Source organism: Penaeus monodon, unplaced genomic scaffold (genome assembly GCF_015228065.2).
Source record: "Penaeus monodon isolate SGIC_2016 unplaced genomic scaffold, NSTDA_Pmon_1 PmonScaffold_4524, whole genome shotgun sequence".
NCBI classification, from domain to species: Eukaryota; Metazoa; Arthropoda; class Malacostraca; order Decapoda; family Penaeidae; genus Penaeus; species Penaeus monodon.
The window spans coordinates 2,501-17,500 of NW_023659358.1; the positions used below are offsets into that span (position 1 = coordinate 2,501).

A 15,000-nucleotide genomic window follows, 5' to 3' on the forward strand; every position below is an offset into this window, starting at 1 on the left:
TATAGGGTTTTAATGGTTAATGGTTAAAAGCAAGAGAAATGTGCTAGACATCTAAGGTCATGTAGCATATAGTTAATGTTGGGGGAGGGTGGTTGAGTTAGTGAATTAGTTGTCTAAGTGGGCAAAGGAATTGGTGAGTGAAAGGGTTAGGGTCGGGTGTGGAAAGGGAGTTAGATTAGATGAAGGATATGAATGCGTTTGAGGAAAGGAATAGGTTGTTGAAGCAGAAATGTGGGATTCTGTATGGGTTGGGAGGTCGGTGAAGGGAGGATAGGTAGGGAAAGCAGAGGTACGGGTTGTTTCAAACGGGGGCCCGCAGTAGGATGTGTGGGATTGAAAGGGGAACATTACATACGGATAACTGTGCAAGGGACATTGGTTTGAAAGGGAGGTGTGACATAAGGTGTTTTCTGATTGATAAGTATGGATGAGACATAAAGGGAAAATTGGGGATTGGTATTGGAGGATGTGTAAGAAAGGTCTCTTGAAGGCATACAATAGATGGATTATAAGAGGATAGGATATGACGAAGGTCAGGTCTGTGGGACCCGGGAAACCGCGAATATTCCAATGAAGGATAGTTATACTTTACTGATATAGATTGTAGTACGTGTTGGAGATTTTGAGGGGGAAGCAGCTAGAGGGTGGGAAAAGGATTGAGAGGTCTGAGAGGGGAGAGGTGTGGGAGTTGGTGTTCTACTAGGAGGGGTATTAGGAGATGGAGGGTCGGAGGAACGGGATACTAGTGACAAAAGGGGATTCACGTGTGTTTTCCAGGAGGGGAGGGAAGGGATAGAGGGGATGGGGGGGAAAGGGTTAATGTGGGCGGGGTTGGGGTCGGGGGGATGGGCTGTGTTGGAGAGGGTAGGGAGGATTGGGTGTAGGGGGGATATCGTTGGGAGGAGGATGGATATCAACAGTTACTTGGTGTGGGGAAGGAGCAGGAGTTGTATTTGGAGGTTGAGTGTCAATTTTCATTAGGTAATCTTAAATATTTTCAATGGTTTCTTCTGAGGAGTTGGTTGGGGAGTTTTTGGGGATAAAGGATTTCTTGTGAGGGGGGGAAGAGAGGACTGGTTTTCTCAAGCTAGGGAGCAAAGGAAAGTGGAGGTGATTGTGTGGTAGGGGAAGGGGGGTGGAACGTTTGTTCTGTCTGTTACGGGTTGTGCGAGGAGGGAGAGGGGAAGGTGTTGGGTTGTAGTGGTGATTGAAATATTTGTAGTAGAGATTGGGGGTGTCTGGATTTAGGATGGCAAAAGAGTTTGACTGGGGAAGGTAGGAGGTAGAAGAGGGGGGGGTTAGATGTAGGGGGGTGGGTTAGGAGAATTGGTAGAGTGAGCAGTAATACTGGAGTAAGGAGTAAGAGAGAAAAACCCCGTCGACGTGCTTCTTGTCTGGCTTCACGTAGTGTGAGTCCAAGTTTGAATCTGAGAGTTGCTAACCTCAGACTCAAATTTGTAGGTGGGACAGCCCCTTTTAAAATACATTATGGGGGCCCCCCACAGTTGGCACATGTGCGTGATTGTGCAGGGCAGTTAGATCGGGTATGGCCCGGTTGGGCAAAATAGTGGGCATCTGGCTGTGGAACGGCAATGTTTGGCTGGGTGTCCTAGACGCCAACAGTTTTGGCACTGACGTGGAGGAGGTTGGTATGGACGAACAGGGGGGGATTCTCCTCCTATGTAGATGTTAAAGGGAAGGTCATGTCTATGGAAGGTAATTTTGGCTATGTTAGTAGGTTTTCTTTCGAGACCTCTGGGGGAATGGAGTAGCATTGCACTGATGTTGCATCATAGTCTGTGAGACAGGCAAGTATATCTTCTCCCACAATCTGACCAATCTTTGTCATAGATTGGGCAATTTGCTGGGGAGATTGAAACTGTTCCGGTGCAAGTATTTAGGGTTGGATGGGGTTCTGCAAGGATGGGGTTACCATATAGGTCTGATAGTTTTGTTAATGCTATAGCTTGGTTTTCGGATGTTACTGTGACAAGACGGGAGCGGTCGGGGCGGCTACGGAAAGAGACTTTACCTAATTGTTTTTGGAGACATTGCTGGAAGAGAAGGGTGTTGTCAGAGTAGGGAGCTGTGGGAGGGGTCACGAAAAACGGTCCCATTTGGCTGCGCTGAAGAGGGTATTCAAAATTGTTGTAGAATAGGGGTAGTCGAAGGGCGGGGGTGTGACGAAGATGGAGTAGTGTTGAGGGAGGTAGTGTTTATGGGGAGGTGGGCAATAAAGGGTGTAAGGTATTAATAAGGGGGGATGGGGTGGTTGATGTTGGAGGTTGTGGGGGTAGAGGTGGTTGAAGTTGAGCTTGCTGGGAGAGTGGAAATGTTCCTTAAGGGTTTATTGTTCGCTACTGTACTAGTAGGCTATTGATGAGGGGGTACTTTTTTCAGTGTTCGGAGGGCCGTGGTCAAAGGAGAGCCTGGGGTCGGGAATCAGGTGGGTTTACATCGTTGGGCTATTTGATAAAGGGGCAAGCCTCATTGCCCCTAATAGTGGGGATAAGTTTTCATTACTGGCCATGGTAAGCCTGGATTATGTTGGGGATAAAAACAGTCCACCCCCTCAGGGTCCCCTTGAGGGGTAAGGGGCTAGATAACTAAATCAGGGAATACCGTGCCCCCCTGGTCCCTCAGGCCGTTCAGGACTGGCACAAAGTCAGCCTTTCATCTTTCAGCACGGCTCTCACACCCTTTGGAGGTGGATAGCAGAAGGGTTTGGTGAAGGGACAGAAACGAAAGGTGGGGAAAGGAAAATAAAGACCATGCAAAATTTGTTGAGTGGAGGGCTGAGTCCCCAAAGGGTTGGGAGTTTTCCCCCTCATTGGTCCCAGTCTCCACCTCCTTAAGCCCCCTCACGACAACAACGGGCAAGGGATTGGGGGGGATATGTGTATATGTGTATATGTGTATATGTGTATATATATATGTATGTATGCATGTATCATTTTATATTATATTAAAATATATATATATATAATATATATATATATATATATATATATATATATATATATATTATATATATATATATATATGATTGTTCATTATTTATTATTATTCTTATTACTATCACCCTTATGGTCATTATAATTATTATCATCATTGTCACCATGCTGACCTGGGGATTTGAACCTGAGCTTGCAATCCAAATGATCATAAATATTTTTCAGGGTTTTGTTAAGGATTTTTTTTTTCAATTAAAAAATCTAATGCCAAAATATCCTCATTTACATACTCGTTTCATCTTATGACAAGATGAGTGCATAAGACACAGTCTCCAGAGAAGAAGTCCCAAATCCAGTTATCAAAAATCCAAAACTAACCTTTCCTACCTTCCTTTTATCCCCAAGGAAGATAGGAAGCCCTCTGTAACCTCCTCCACTGCCATTTCGTGCTAACTTACATAAAACACGATATTAAGAACCCTGCTGTGTGAGCGTTGTGGATTCTCTTGAGCGATTGTATGCAGTGGTATTTTACTTATTTGGGCAGTAAATAAGAGGCTAGAGCAGCTGTATCTGTTGTTTATCAATCAAAGTTTATGCTCTTAGTAAAATTAACCTACGAAGCCACATTTTATTAACCAAAAAAACCTAAATATAAAGTAGGTATACACGGAACTTGGAAACTTTCCATATTTTTGTACCCTTAAAACTTACTATAAACGATAATATCATTATGTATTTATCATTCATAAAAAACCCCTGAGGTGTTTCTCCTTTCCTTTTTCAAACAACGCTTGCTTACCCGATGTAAATAAGCACAAACGCCTAAATTTCTTCTCGTATCGACTGTTCGAGCTCGAGCTCCCGTTTATTTTAGCAGCTTTGTCCGAACACCATCCCTGCGTTCACTTGGGTGTAGCGTTGCGTTGCGTTGCGTTGCGTTTTCGCGGCAAAATCAAGTGAGGGAAGTCGACCTGACGAAACGTTTCGCGAGGCTCTGCGTGGCGAACAGGGCGAGGGGTAGGAGGCAGTTCGCTTCGCCTCGCAGTTCTTTCAAAACAACCAAACGGCTGCCAACTTAGAGCCTCTAAAGTTAATCTGTCTGAACCCGCAACTTCTTTTTTACCTTCTATCTTGTTAGTCATTAATGCGCGTCTGATACAGAAGTCGTCTACCTTGGGTTCGAGCCTTTATTACAGTCTCAATCAGCAAAGCATTCATCTCTCTTCATCTCAAAATATATATCCTTGTATATTATGCGATTTTTTTTTTTTTTCTCTTAATTCTTGAATATTATTATTCGTTCAAATGAGCGTTAACTTGTTGCTTATATGTGTTCATTATGTTTCATACCTTTAAAAGTTGGTAAGTTTTACTGAAGTTTGAGAAAAAAGACAAATAAAGAATAAAGAGCAAGATGAACTGAGTTTCATGCGTCGTTGTTTCAAATTTCCCTATAAAACAGTTTATTCATGAAAAGAACTCGGGGTCAGTAGCCGGAATAAATGGATATTTTAGCCTAGATCCGGATGAATATTACTTTAAATATCGTTAACACGTCAATGTTATTATCATCTTTAAATTTTAACCACCAATACCATTACCGTTATCATTTCATCTGTCATTTTCAAGCGCTGTACACGGTAACTAAAAATAAAAAAAATACAGAACATGAGACTAGTTAGTTATCGGTGTTTTAGTCCATTTTATTTTCACTGAATATAAATTTTGTTTCTCTTAGTGGTTAGATCTATTTCTGTTCCTTCATTTGATGTTTCATTGCTTCTGAACTTTCATTTTGGTACTGGCCGTATTTATCCCAGGCCCACCGTGTTCCCAGAGGCTTCCTGCAGCTCGTCCACCCTGATGCGAAGGGCCCCCAATTAATGGGGGAAAAGCGCTTCAGGTCACTCCGTTTTACTTTTTTCCCAGCAATATCTGTTTCCTTAACGCAACTTGTGCATGGTTACACCTGGATTCCTTGATGTTTGCTTGTTTTAGAGGGGGTTTTATCATAGGCCGTAACCTCTTACACCATCTATAGAAAACATGTGTTTCTGGGCGAGATTCATGCTCCGGGTGTTTATGGATGATACTTTTTAACTAAGAGGTGGGGGGGGATGGTTTGTTCCATTAATCTGGGCATAATTTAAAGCTGACTTTGCTGTTCGGTCTGCTTTCCTAAAACGTTGGTGTGACGAGGAATCCATGTGATATTCATTGAAAAGCTTCTTTGCTTAAGTTTGGGTTAGGATTCCCAATATATGAGTAATGAGTCTTATATCTTCTGAGTTATTTGTTTTTGATATGTATTTGATGGCTGCTAGGAAATATGTGTATATCACTATTTATTGTGGGGCTTGGAGACCGCAAGAAGCAGGGCCTGTTAGGTGACCAAAGTTCAGTCTGAACTTGGTTTGAGTTGATCGATCTAACAGTGAAAATAGTGAGAGTATCGTCTCAAGTTTTTTAATTGACTTTTGTCAAGGTCTTTAAGATCCTTATCAGGGGTGTCATAGCTGTTTTAATTAAAAAGGGGGTTTGCCGCAAGGGGTTGGCTGGGGAAATGAAAAAAGGCTGACCAGGAAAATTTTATAGTTTTACAGTATGTATTTTTTTAGTACGAAGACTTGACCACTTGGCAACGTGTATAAAGATGGGTCTTAAAGTGGGGTTATAATCTGTGGCTGGAAAACGTGATAAACGGGGTTGGTGTGATGTGGATATAGCGGTGGAGCGTGCTAGGTATCCGCCAGTTCATTGCCGGGGATTCCAACATGACTGGGAAACCCAGCAAAAATCTGATAGATTTATAGCGTGTAGACAGGTAGAACAAGCAGTTCTAAATCTTACAGACAAGAAGATTGGTCGAGTGCACAGACTTCTTGAGAGCTAATAAGTTGCGGAAAGGTCATAAAAATAGTGAAAGGGAAGAAGGGAGCGAGTATATGCGTTGTTAGGAAAGAGGAGTGCGTACAGTTTTATGGTAAGGACACTGGATTCAGGAGGGAGGGTTATTTGAAAGTGCTAGTTGGGAAGGTTACTGCGAAACCAGCACCGAAGGTGGATTTTGGGGCCATCAATGTAAACATAAATACTTGGGGAGAATGAGGGGAGACATGTCAAGGAAATGGGTGAGAAGGACAGAAGGGTGGATATCTGATTTTGGTGGTTCAGGGAAAACAGAGGAGCAAATACGGGGGTAAGGTTTAGCCATGGAGGGACGGGATGGGAAGAAAACAAATGACGGGGAAAGGTGGAATGGGAGAGGGAGAGTATCAATGCGAATGGAGAAGGGAATGGTAGACACGGAGAAGGAGTAAAGGCAGTAAGCAAGGATTGTGGGATAGTTAGCTTGGAGAGGGAAAGTTAGTGGAAGCGAGCACAGCATCGGAGAGAGAGAAGGGTACGGTGTCGAGAGAGAGAGACTTAGTGTAGAGGCTCTCAGCTGGAGAGAGCAGAAGGCGCCTGGGGCTAAGCCAAGACCACAGTGGTGGATTGTATCAAGATGAGCAAAAAGGGAGTAGAGACAGAGGAGTAGATATGGCGTACATAATCAAGAGATGGAGGAAATTTTTTTGGGACCCATACCCCAGGATGTATGGGAGAGAGTCTAAGATACGGAGGCGCCGGCGAGCTTTTTCTTTAATGTAAAGATATGGTCTCACTAGGACAGTTTGGATTTTTTTAAAAAATCACGCCAATGAATTTGCCAGAAGAACGGTATTGGAGGGGGATCGCCATATAAAAAAAAGTGGAGGATGGGGACCCACCGGAGAAAAGGTAGTGAAAGTTTTGGGAGGTTGAAAAGCGAAAGCCATCTTTTAAATGGCCCAGGAAGATCATGATGATATTGCAGACTGAAAGAATTGGCAGAGCGTAGGTATGGTCGTAGAGCTGAAACAATGCCGTTAACAGCAAGAAAGGAATAAAGTGGTACTGAACACTACTTTCGAACTGAGGAAAGGATGATGATGTGAAGAGGCAATTTTGATCTGGAAAGTGCGTTAGGAGAGCAAAGAGTTTATAAAGACACCCATGTTTCCGTGTATGCCTGGGGAGGACAATTGTTGGAGAATATGGGACCCCCATGTGGTATCTTATGCTTTTTTCAAGGTCAAAGAATATTGCTAATACGGAGTCATGGCGTGGCAAATGCAGATGTAATATGTGGGCTCGAAATGAGCAATGGGGTCAGCGGAAACCAAACTGGGAAAGAGAGAGAAGACTGTTTAGATTCAAGATAACACAGTAAGAGGAAGTAGTTTGCACAAGCAGCTAGTTAGAGCGATGGGGCGGTACCAGATTTATTGGGTTTCAAGAAAAGGGAGGAAAGAGCTCGCCAATGAGAAGGGAAATTTTCCCTGTCGTCCATATGTGGTTGAAAATAATTAATAGGGAGGAGAGAGAGGAAGATGGAAGTAGTCGGAGCATACGATAATGAATACCGTCAGGGCCTTAATGGGCGTTGCGGCACGACTGTAAGGCAGCGGTGGAGTTCAGAGGAAAAAGGAAGCGTTATAGACTCAGCAGAAGACAGACGATAGGGGTGCGTTCTCTAGGGGTCTTAATGGAAGTGAAATTTTGAGAAAGGTGAGAGCCACTTCTGACCTCGCTGGAATAATCAGCAATCACTGGCGACTTGGAGGGGTTTCAGAGATGAGAGTATCTCGAATATGGAGGACGGGGGCTGAATGGGGGTTTGTCTGCCTGATAGTTTATGGATCCGACGCCAAACAGCCGAAATAGATGTAGATGTCTTTGAGGAAACATAATTTCGCCAGAAAATTGTTTTACTGTTCCGCATTGTCGATGAAGACAGGTAGATGCTTTTTTAAAGGAGATAAGGGCTGATCGGGGGTTTGTTTGTTTGTAGTGGATAACCTTCCAGTTTGCGCGTTTTTAAGTGAAGCCCTTTCGTGCAATCAGAATTCCCCCCTGGAACACATTTAGAGGTATAAGGTCTTGAGGTTCGGGGGAATGGCTGTATAGGCCCGCTCTTAGGATTTAAACTGAAATATTATACATATCTGAAATGGACGAGAAGGGGTTTTGGAGAGGCAGGAATAGAGTCAGTCAGCTCTATCAAAAACACCAGCGTGGGGGATTAGGAAGTACATATGAAATAGGAGAAAGAACGACTAGAAAGTGATCACTATAGGGAAAGTGGTCTAAAACTGATTAAGGAAATCTAAATAGAGAGAGAGGGGGAGCACAGAGAGAGGTCAAGGTATGAAAACGATTCCGTGAGCATGTCAAAGTGTGTGGGACGATCTGAATTAAGAATAAGTAAGTGTGGAGAGGAAGCCTCCTGGGATCGGTCAGGGAGGTAGCGACAGAATCATCCCAAGAGTGAGGCGGCAGTTAAAATCATGAACTATGAGGAAAGATGGCTGGAGTTGGTAAATTAGAGTTTCAAATGCAACAACGTCAGGGGAAGGGAGAAGTAGATTGAAATAACTGATCCAGCGGCGAAGAAAGATGCAAGTAACTGTACAAGGACAGTGGTTTGGAAGGGAGGTATAACATATGGTATTTTCTGATGGATAAGTATAAACATAAAAGGTGTGAGGAAGAAACAAAATTATAATTTTGGGAATTGGTATAGGAGGGTGAGTAAGAAAGGTCTCTTGGAGGCAGATGGTTATAAGAAGATAGGATATGACGAAGGTCAGGTCTTTGAGAATGGTAACCGCGAAAATTCCCAAAGTAGGAGATCTTTTGTTTAGTGATCTACGAGCGATAATGGTAACAATGCGTGTTGGAGGATTAGAAGGGGGGAGCTAGGGGTGAGATAAAGGGAATGAGAGGGGGGAGATGGTGTTTGTATCAGGAGGGGATCAGGAGGGGAGGATTATGGGGAAGGGCTTGTTGTGGACACAAGGGATTCACGTGTATATCCAGGAGGGAGTGGAAGGGATAGTGGGGAGGAGGGAAGGTTAATGTAGGTAGACTTGGAACTGGGGGGGGGGGGGCGGGGGGTGTTGGGAGGGAGTAGGGGGAAGGAAGTTGTGAAATTGGAGGAGGAGACGGGGTTTTTGTGTAGTTTGGGATTGAATCAGATGGCCTTTGGAATATCTTCAATAGTTTGCAATGGATTTGGTTAGGGAGTTTTGAGAAACGAGTTTCTTATGAGGGCGGAAGAGGAGACTGGTGTCTGAGGATACCGCAGAGGTAGGGGGAGGTGAGTGGGTTTTGAAGAAGGGGTAAAAAGTTTAGGGCTGCTGCTGCGGGTAGTGCGAGGAGGGAAAGGGGGGAGGTGTTTGGGCTGCAGTAGAGATAAAGGGGTGCTGGGGTTTAGGATGGCAAAAGAATTTGGCTGGGGGGGTAGAGGTAGAGGTGGGAATGTAAGATGGAGGAGGAATAGATATAAGGAGGGTGTAGGAACATGGGGGGGGGCAGTGCAAGCGACATTATTGAGCAGGTAGTATGAGGAAAACCTCGTCGACGTGCTTCCCGTCTGGCTTCATGCAGGTAAGGCCAAAGGGTCCTGAATCGAGAGTTGCTACCTGTAGGGGGGGGAAAGCCTAAAAAAATAAAATTTTTGACATTGGCTGGGGTGAGGGTGATATGGTGGGACAGGGAGGATTCCCCGCCATGTAAACATTAAAGGGGATGTGAAGTCTACGGAAAATATCTTGTTGGTGGGATTCTTTCGACGATTATACCGATACTGAAACATAGTCCGTGAGGCAGGCGAGTAGGTTTTTCTCCACAATCTGACCAATTTTTTTGTTATAGACAGGGCAGTATGGAGACAGTTCCGGTACAAGGTTCTGCAGGAATGGGTTTGCCAGTGAAGTCTGTCAGGGTTGATAAAGCTTTAGCTTGGGTTTCGGGTGTAACAGTGACGAGACGGGAACGATCGGGACGGCTGCGAAGGAAACTTTGCCTACTTGTTTTTTGGAGACATTGCTGGAAGAGGGTGTTGTCAGAGTAAGGGGTTGTGGGGGATCACGAAAAATCGGTCTCATTTGGATAAGATATTTGTAGAGGGGGGGGTGGGAGAAGGACGGGGACGTTGTGGGGGGAGGAGTAGTATTGAGGGAGGTATTATTACGAGAGGTGGACAATAGGTTGTAGAGTACTAATAAGGGATGGAAAGGGGACTTTATGAAGAAAGTTGTGGGGGTAGAGAAGATGAGGTTTAGAATGTTGGAAGAGTAGCAATGTCTCTTGGAGGTTGAGGTGTTGGCCTGGTGGATGATGTAAAGGTAGGCATCGAGGAGTAGTAGTACCAGTGTTCACAGTCGTTGTCAAATGGAAGCTTGGGTCGGGGGAACCCGGGGAGAATTTAAATCAGTAGGGTATCTGATAAAGGTGAAAGGGCTCATTCCACCTAATAAGGGTATAAAATCTTCATTACTGCCTTTTTCATCCATGCCAAATAGTTGAAGTGGGGCTGAGGTCCACTGCAGGGGTGATCCCCTACACTGAGCCTCAATCCCGCCTTCTAAGCGGAAGGGGGGGGGGGTAGTACTGCTATACCCACTACTACTGCTACTGCTGTGCTCTGGCTGCTACTGCGCCTTCGTCTGTTATTTAAAAAGGACAATCGGGTTTTTGATTTATAGGACCATTGTTTATGTATAGAGTACAATAATTATGTCATCATTTTTCTTCAAATGTGATAAATGAATTTGATACAGATCAGATCAGACATGTTATTTTTTCACTAAAACTTTTTGATGCATAAAGTGAAAATATTGTGAAAAATACTTTATAAATTTCTAATCCGATTTACTTTAGCCAGAACTTTTTTTTTAAAAATTCTCAGTGTTGAAGGAAATGGAAAGTTCACTTTATTGATTGCTATATCTCTTTTCTATCTATGATTTTTTTTTTATATACCTCTTATAACCTTATTTATTTGTCTGTTTCAGAATTCAAGGGCTATAACATGGGTTTTCTGATTATTTGCTTGATGTATTATTGATATACTAGTTCCTCTGTAATTTCTGTGTTCAATAAAATTCATCTTATATACAGTGGGATTTTTCTTTCTTCTTCATCTTATTGGTTTGCATCCAACAATATTCCTTTCAAATAGGGTATAATCTTTTTTATCATCATATTTTTTTGTATTATTCAAGGTATTAGTTTTTTTTTACAATAAATAAATTTTTCCTTTTTTTCAATTCTAATCACAAAGATTACCCTAGTAGTTACCCAAAAGGTCATAAAACAAGTCTTATTTACATATATTTTTTCTCTAAGCACTTTTCCAATTACAATTTCTTTTTACAAATCTTAAACATCTTATCACGCATTAGCATAAAACCCCTTTCAAGAGACTAAACACCCTAGGGTTGTATCCTTTAAAGTGTGGGCTTTGCTGCACGGTAAGGCATGAGCTAAACAGTGCCTCCCATGGCTGGGTCCAGAAGATGTTTTTTGGGGCCTGTGAGATTCCAGGGTGTTCACTGGAAGGCGCTTAGGGTGGTACTGGCAGCCATTTGTGTCACCACTTGGACTATACAGGCTGTGCAATGAGGTCTTCGTCGGAGGTCTGTATATTATATAAAAAGGAGGAAATTGAGAATGGGGTTAAGAGGTGCGCATGGGTGGTAGAATCACCGCTATCATTATTTCCTCACTTACTCAATTGAAAACAATGAGTAGTAATAAAATGGATAAAAGTGCAAAAGTTATTTGGTGCTGTGAAAATAAGAAAAACTTTCAAATTTTTGTAATCCAAACATCACCACCTAGTATATCACATCAGTAGAACAAGATAAAAAATTCTTTGAAAATACAAAAAGAAACATTTACCTTCCCAAAATGTTTAGCATAGGAAGCTGCATGAGCAAAGCCAGAAGAAGAGAGAGGGCATAAAAAAATGCTCCTCTTTGCCACGCATTCGAGGCTCATTGTGGTGATGAAGATGGGGGAGGAGGGACACGGCTCGAGCCAAACACTGTTAGGGTAGAGAATTTAGGGAAATGTAACAGGTTGTGCATGTTCTATGACTCTGTAACATGTGATATTTCTCTACATAAAGGACTGCAATGAAAGAAAGTTTGAGAAATGTAACCTTTGGATAGTTTTATATATGCTATTGATACAAGGTTCTCTATAATAAAGATAAGTTTAAATATCATAAAGGAGGGGTTGGGTGGGGCATGAAAGAAAAGAAATAGGAGGAGAGAGAGAGAGAGAGAGAGAGAGAAGAGAGAGAGAGAGAGAGAGAGAGAGAGGGGAAAGAGAGGAGAAAGAGGAGAGAAAGAGAGAAAGAAGAGAGAGAGAGAGAGAGAGGAGAGGGAATAGATAGAAGAGAGAGAGAGGAGAGAGAAAAGGGGAGGGGAGAGAGAGAGAGAGGGGAGAGAGAGAGAGAACAAGAATATGCACATGCACCTATACTCACATAGCCATCCCCCTTACACAGACTCACCATAAGCATCACTGAGAGAGTAGTTTTTCCGGGACCTGCAGTTGACAAATGGAGACAAGGATATATGTCAGGCAGGGCGGGGCCTCAAGAGACCTCACCTCAGACGGACTGACTAACGAGCTAAGAGGTTTGGGTGAGGAGGGGATGAAAGCTGCTCTGAGTTTCAACTGCATCAGACGATCTGTTGTCAAAAACAACAAAAGATAAAAATAATAACTGTGTAAATTACATATATGTAAATAAAAAGAGTAATAATCTAAAAATTAATAATAATCTGTGTATAAATTATATATATTCATAGGGGAAATGTAATTAAAATTGGTTGTCATGAATTCTTCATCAGCTTTAAACGACTGAGTAATTTGATTCCATAAAGACATTGTCATTTTTAAATATCAGAAATATTAAAAAGTTTTGATATAAAAATCGTAATAGAAAGTAGAATGGGGATCTATTAATTTTTACGTCAACTTTAACATTGCAAGAAAAAGTTTGAAGGAAAAAAAACAAAAAGTTAATATCCGAAACAATTCTATATTCTATCACTCTTTTGACTGAAAAAAACAATAATAATTAATAAATGAATAAATAAATAAAAATATATACCATTTTTTTCTCTAGCCATCTCTTATGTTTAAATTTTTTGGGAAAACTATGTAATTTACTTATTTAAGAAAGTATAGAGAAAATAATAATGAATAATAATAATAATAATAATAATAATAATAATAAATAATAAAAAAAATAGACAGGACATAAACCAAACCAAACTAAAAAATAAAATAAAAAAAACAGATATAGTTTAGCACCTGCGTGCTGAGGGGTGACCTGTGTCAGCGTGTCCTCCACCAGGTGACGGGATGCGCCTCAGGAAAGATCTGGTCGAGCAGTAGCAGCAGCTGGTATGTCAGGTTTCTTACGTAAGTTTAATTGCATTGGATGTGTGCAAGGATCACTACTGGTAATTCTGGGATTAGGGAATTCATGTGTTGCTATCTTGTTTTTTCTATTAAAATTTACTGATAAGAAAGAAGGTAAAAAGTCAGAGATAATCACTGTCCATGTCAACATTAGGATACACTCACAGGGCAGTTACAGCTCATTATCAACACACTGACACCCCAATGCATGTACAGATGTTCTCTCTCTCACACACACACACACACACACACACACACACACACCACACACACAAAACACACACACAAAACACACACCCCAAAACACACACACACACAAAACATGCACCCCCCCCCCCCACCTATACACTCCTGCTTACAAACTCTCCGTGCGGGTTTCCCCAAAAGTAAAATCAACATCATTTGACTCACTTCTTCCTCTTAAAGGGGGATCCCATATTCTCTCTTGAACTTCCAGCCTGGGTTATTAATCACATCCAGCACCTTGGCAACTTCTCCTGGTGTGAGTCTAGGAGGTGGCGTGTAAGATGGCTCTGTTACAGAAGAATAACATTAATATGACATCAACTGCATCTTGGTCTTGCAGACAGCTTCTGTGTTATTATCTAATTTCTTTATTTTCATTATTCTGGTTATGGTCATAACTCCATAAAAAACATCACTAATATTAAATATTATTAAAATTATTACATGATTCTCTTTTTTTATATAATTGTAATTTCTTTTGGGTAAAAGCTTGATATTTTTAAAATGAATAAGCATTTTTTGAAGAATGCTGAAGAAATTTTCAATATAATACTGAAACCCATAAATATCAATAAATTTTATGTAAAACAACATCTCAGTGTAAAGCAAGAATAAAAAAAATGAAAATCACCAAAATAATTTTTTTTTCTCGACTCTGTAAACTGCAGCCATCTAATAACTGAACACCATCAAAAGCAATACTAAAAAGAAATGCTTCACAATCCACGTACTCCTTAACTCTCTCGTCCTCTCTCAGCAGTGTTGTCGACAGCATTCCCCAAGATGGAATCGGGCAAGGATGTCTGCACAAGGGAATTGGTTAGAAGTTGTACCTGAGGCACAACTGCTATTGGAGAAAAGTTTTTGTAAAGACATAGCATGGCTGCTCGTTCGGTTCCGTGGGTTCCTTCACTAGCTGACCTGGCAGGGGTGGAATGTCCACCATCTCTCTTCTGGAAAAGGCAAATGTCACTTCCAGGTTTTCGATTCCTAGGTAGCAGAAATACGATATTTGTCACCCTTTATCTCATTGGCTTACTATTATACAGGATGCCATTATCATCAATTTTTTAACTTACATTTCCCCGTCCCTTCTAGCAATTTTCAGGACACAAGCTGGAAGACTTACTCTTTGTGATATGGAGGTGAAAAATTTCTTTGGGGTTCGACCGCCTTTATCCCCTTTGACACCAAAATTGCTTCTGCACCTGTGTCAGCTACGCGTCTCCTGCCCTGTATGAGCCAGAGAGCACGGAACTGCGCACCTATGTCTGTGCGCTCTTAGTTCTGTAGTTCTCATTATGATAAATTCTCTACCACAAAAAAGAAAGTAAAAAATTTTAATTAGTCTACACAAGAATTTCACATGTATACAATAATTATATTAACAATAAATAATAATAAAATAATAACAAAAATAATAATAATAAATAATATTTATAACAATAACAATTATCCCTCATCATCATTACAGGAACTATAACAATAC

The 15,000-nt window shown here is 41.6% G+C and overlaps 1 pseudogene; it reads right to left on the reverse strand.

The window, feature by feature from the left end:
- Nucleotides 1-9,367: 9,367 nt before the first annotated feature.
- On the reverse strand, nucleotides 9,368-14,811 carry LOC119570943 (annotated as a pseudogene).
- Between the last annotated feature and the right edge of the window lie 189 nt (nucleotides 14,812-15,000).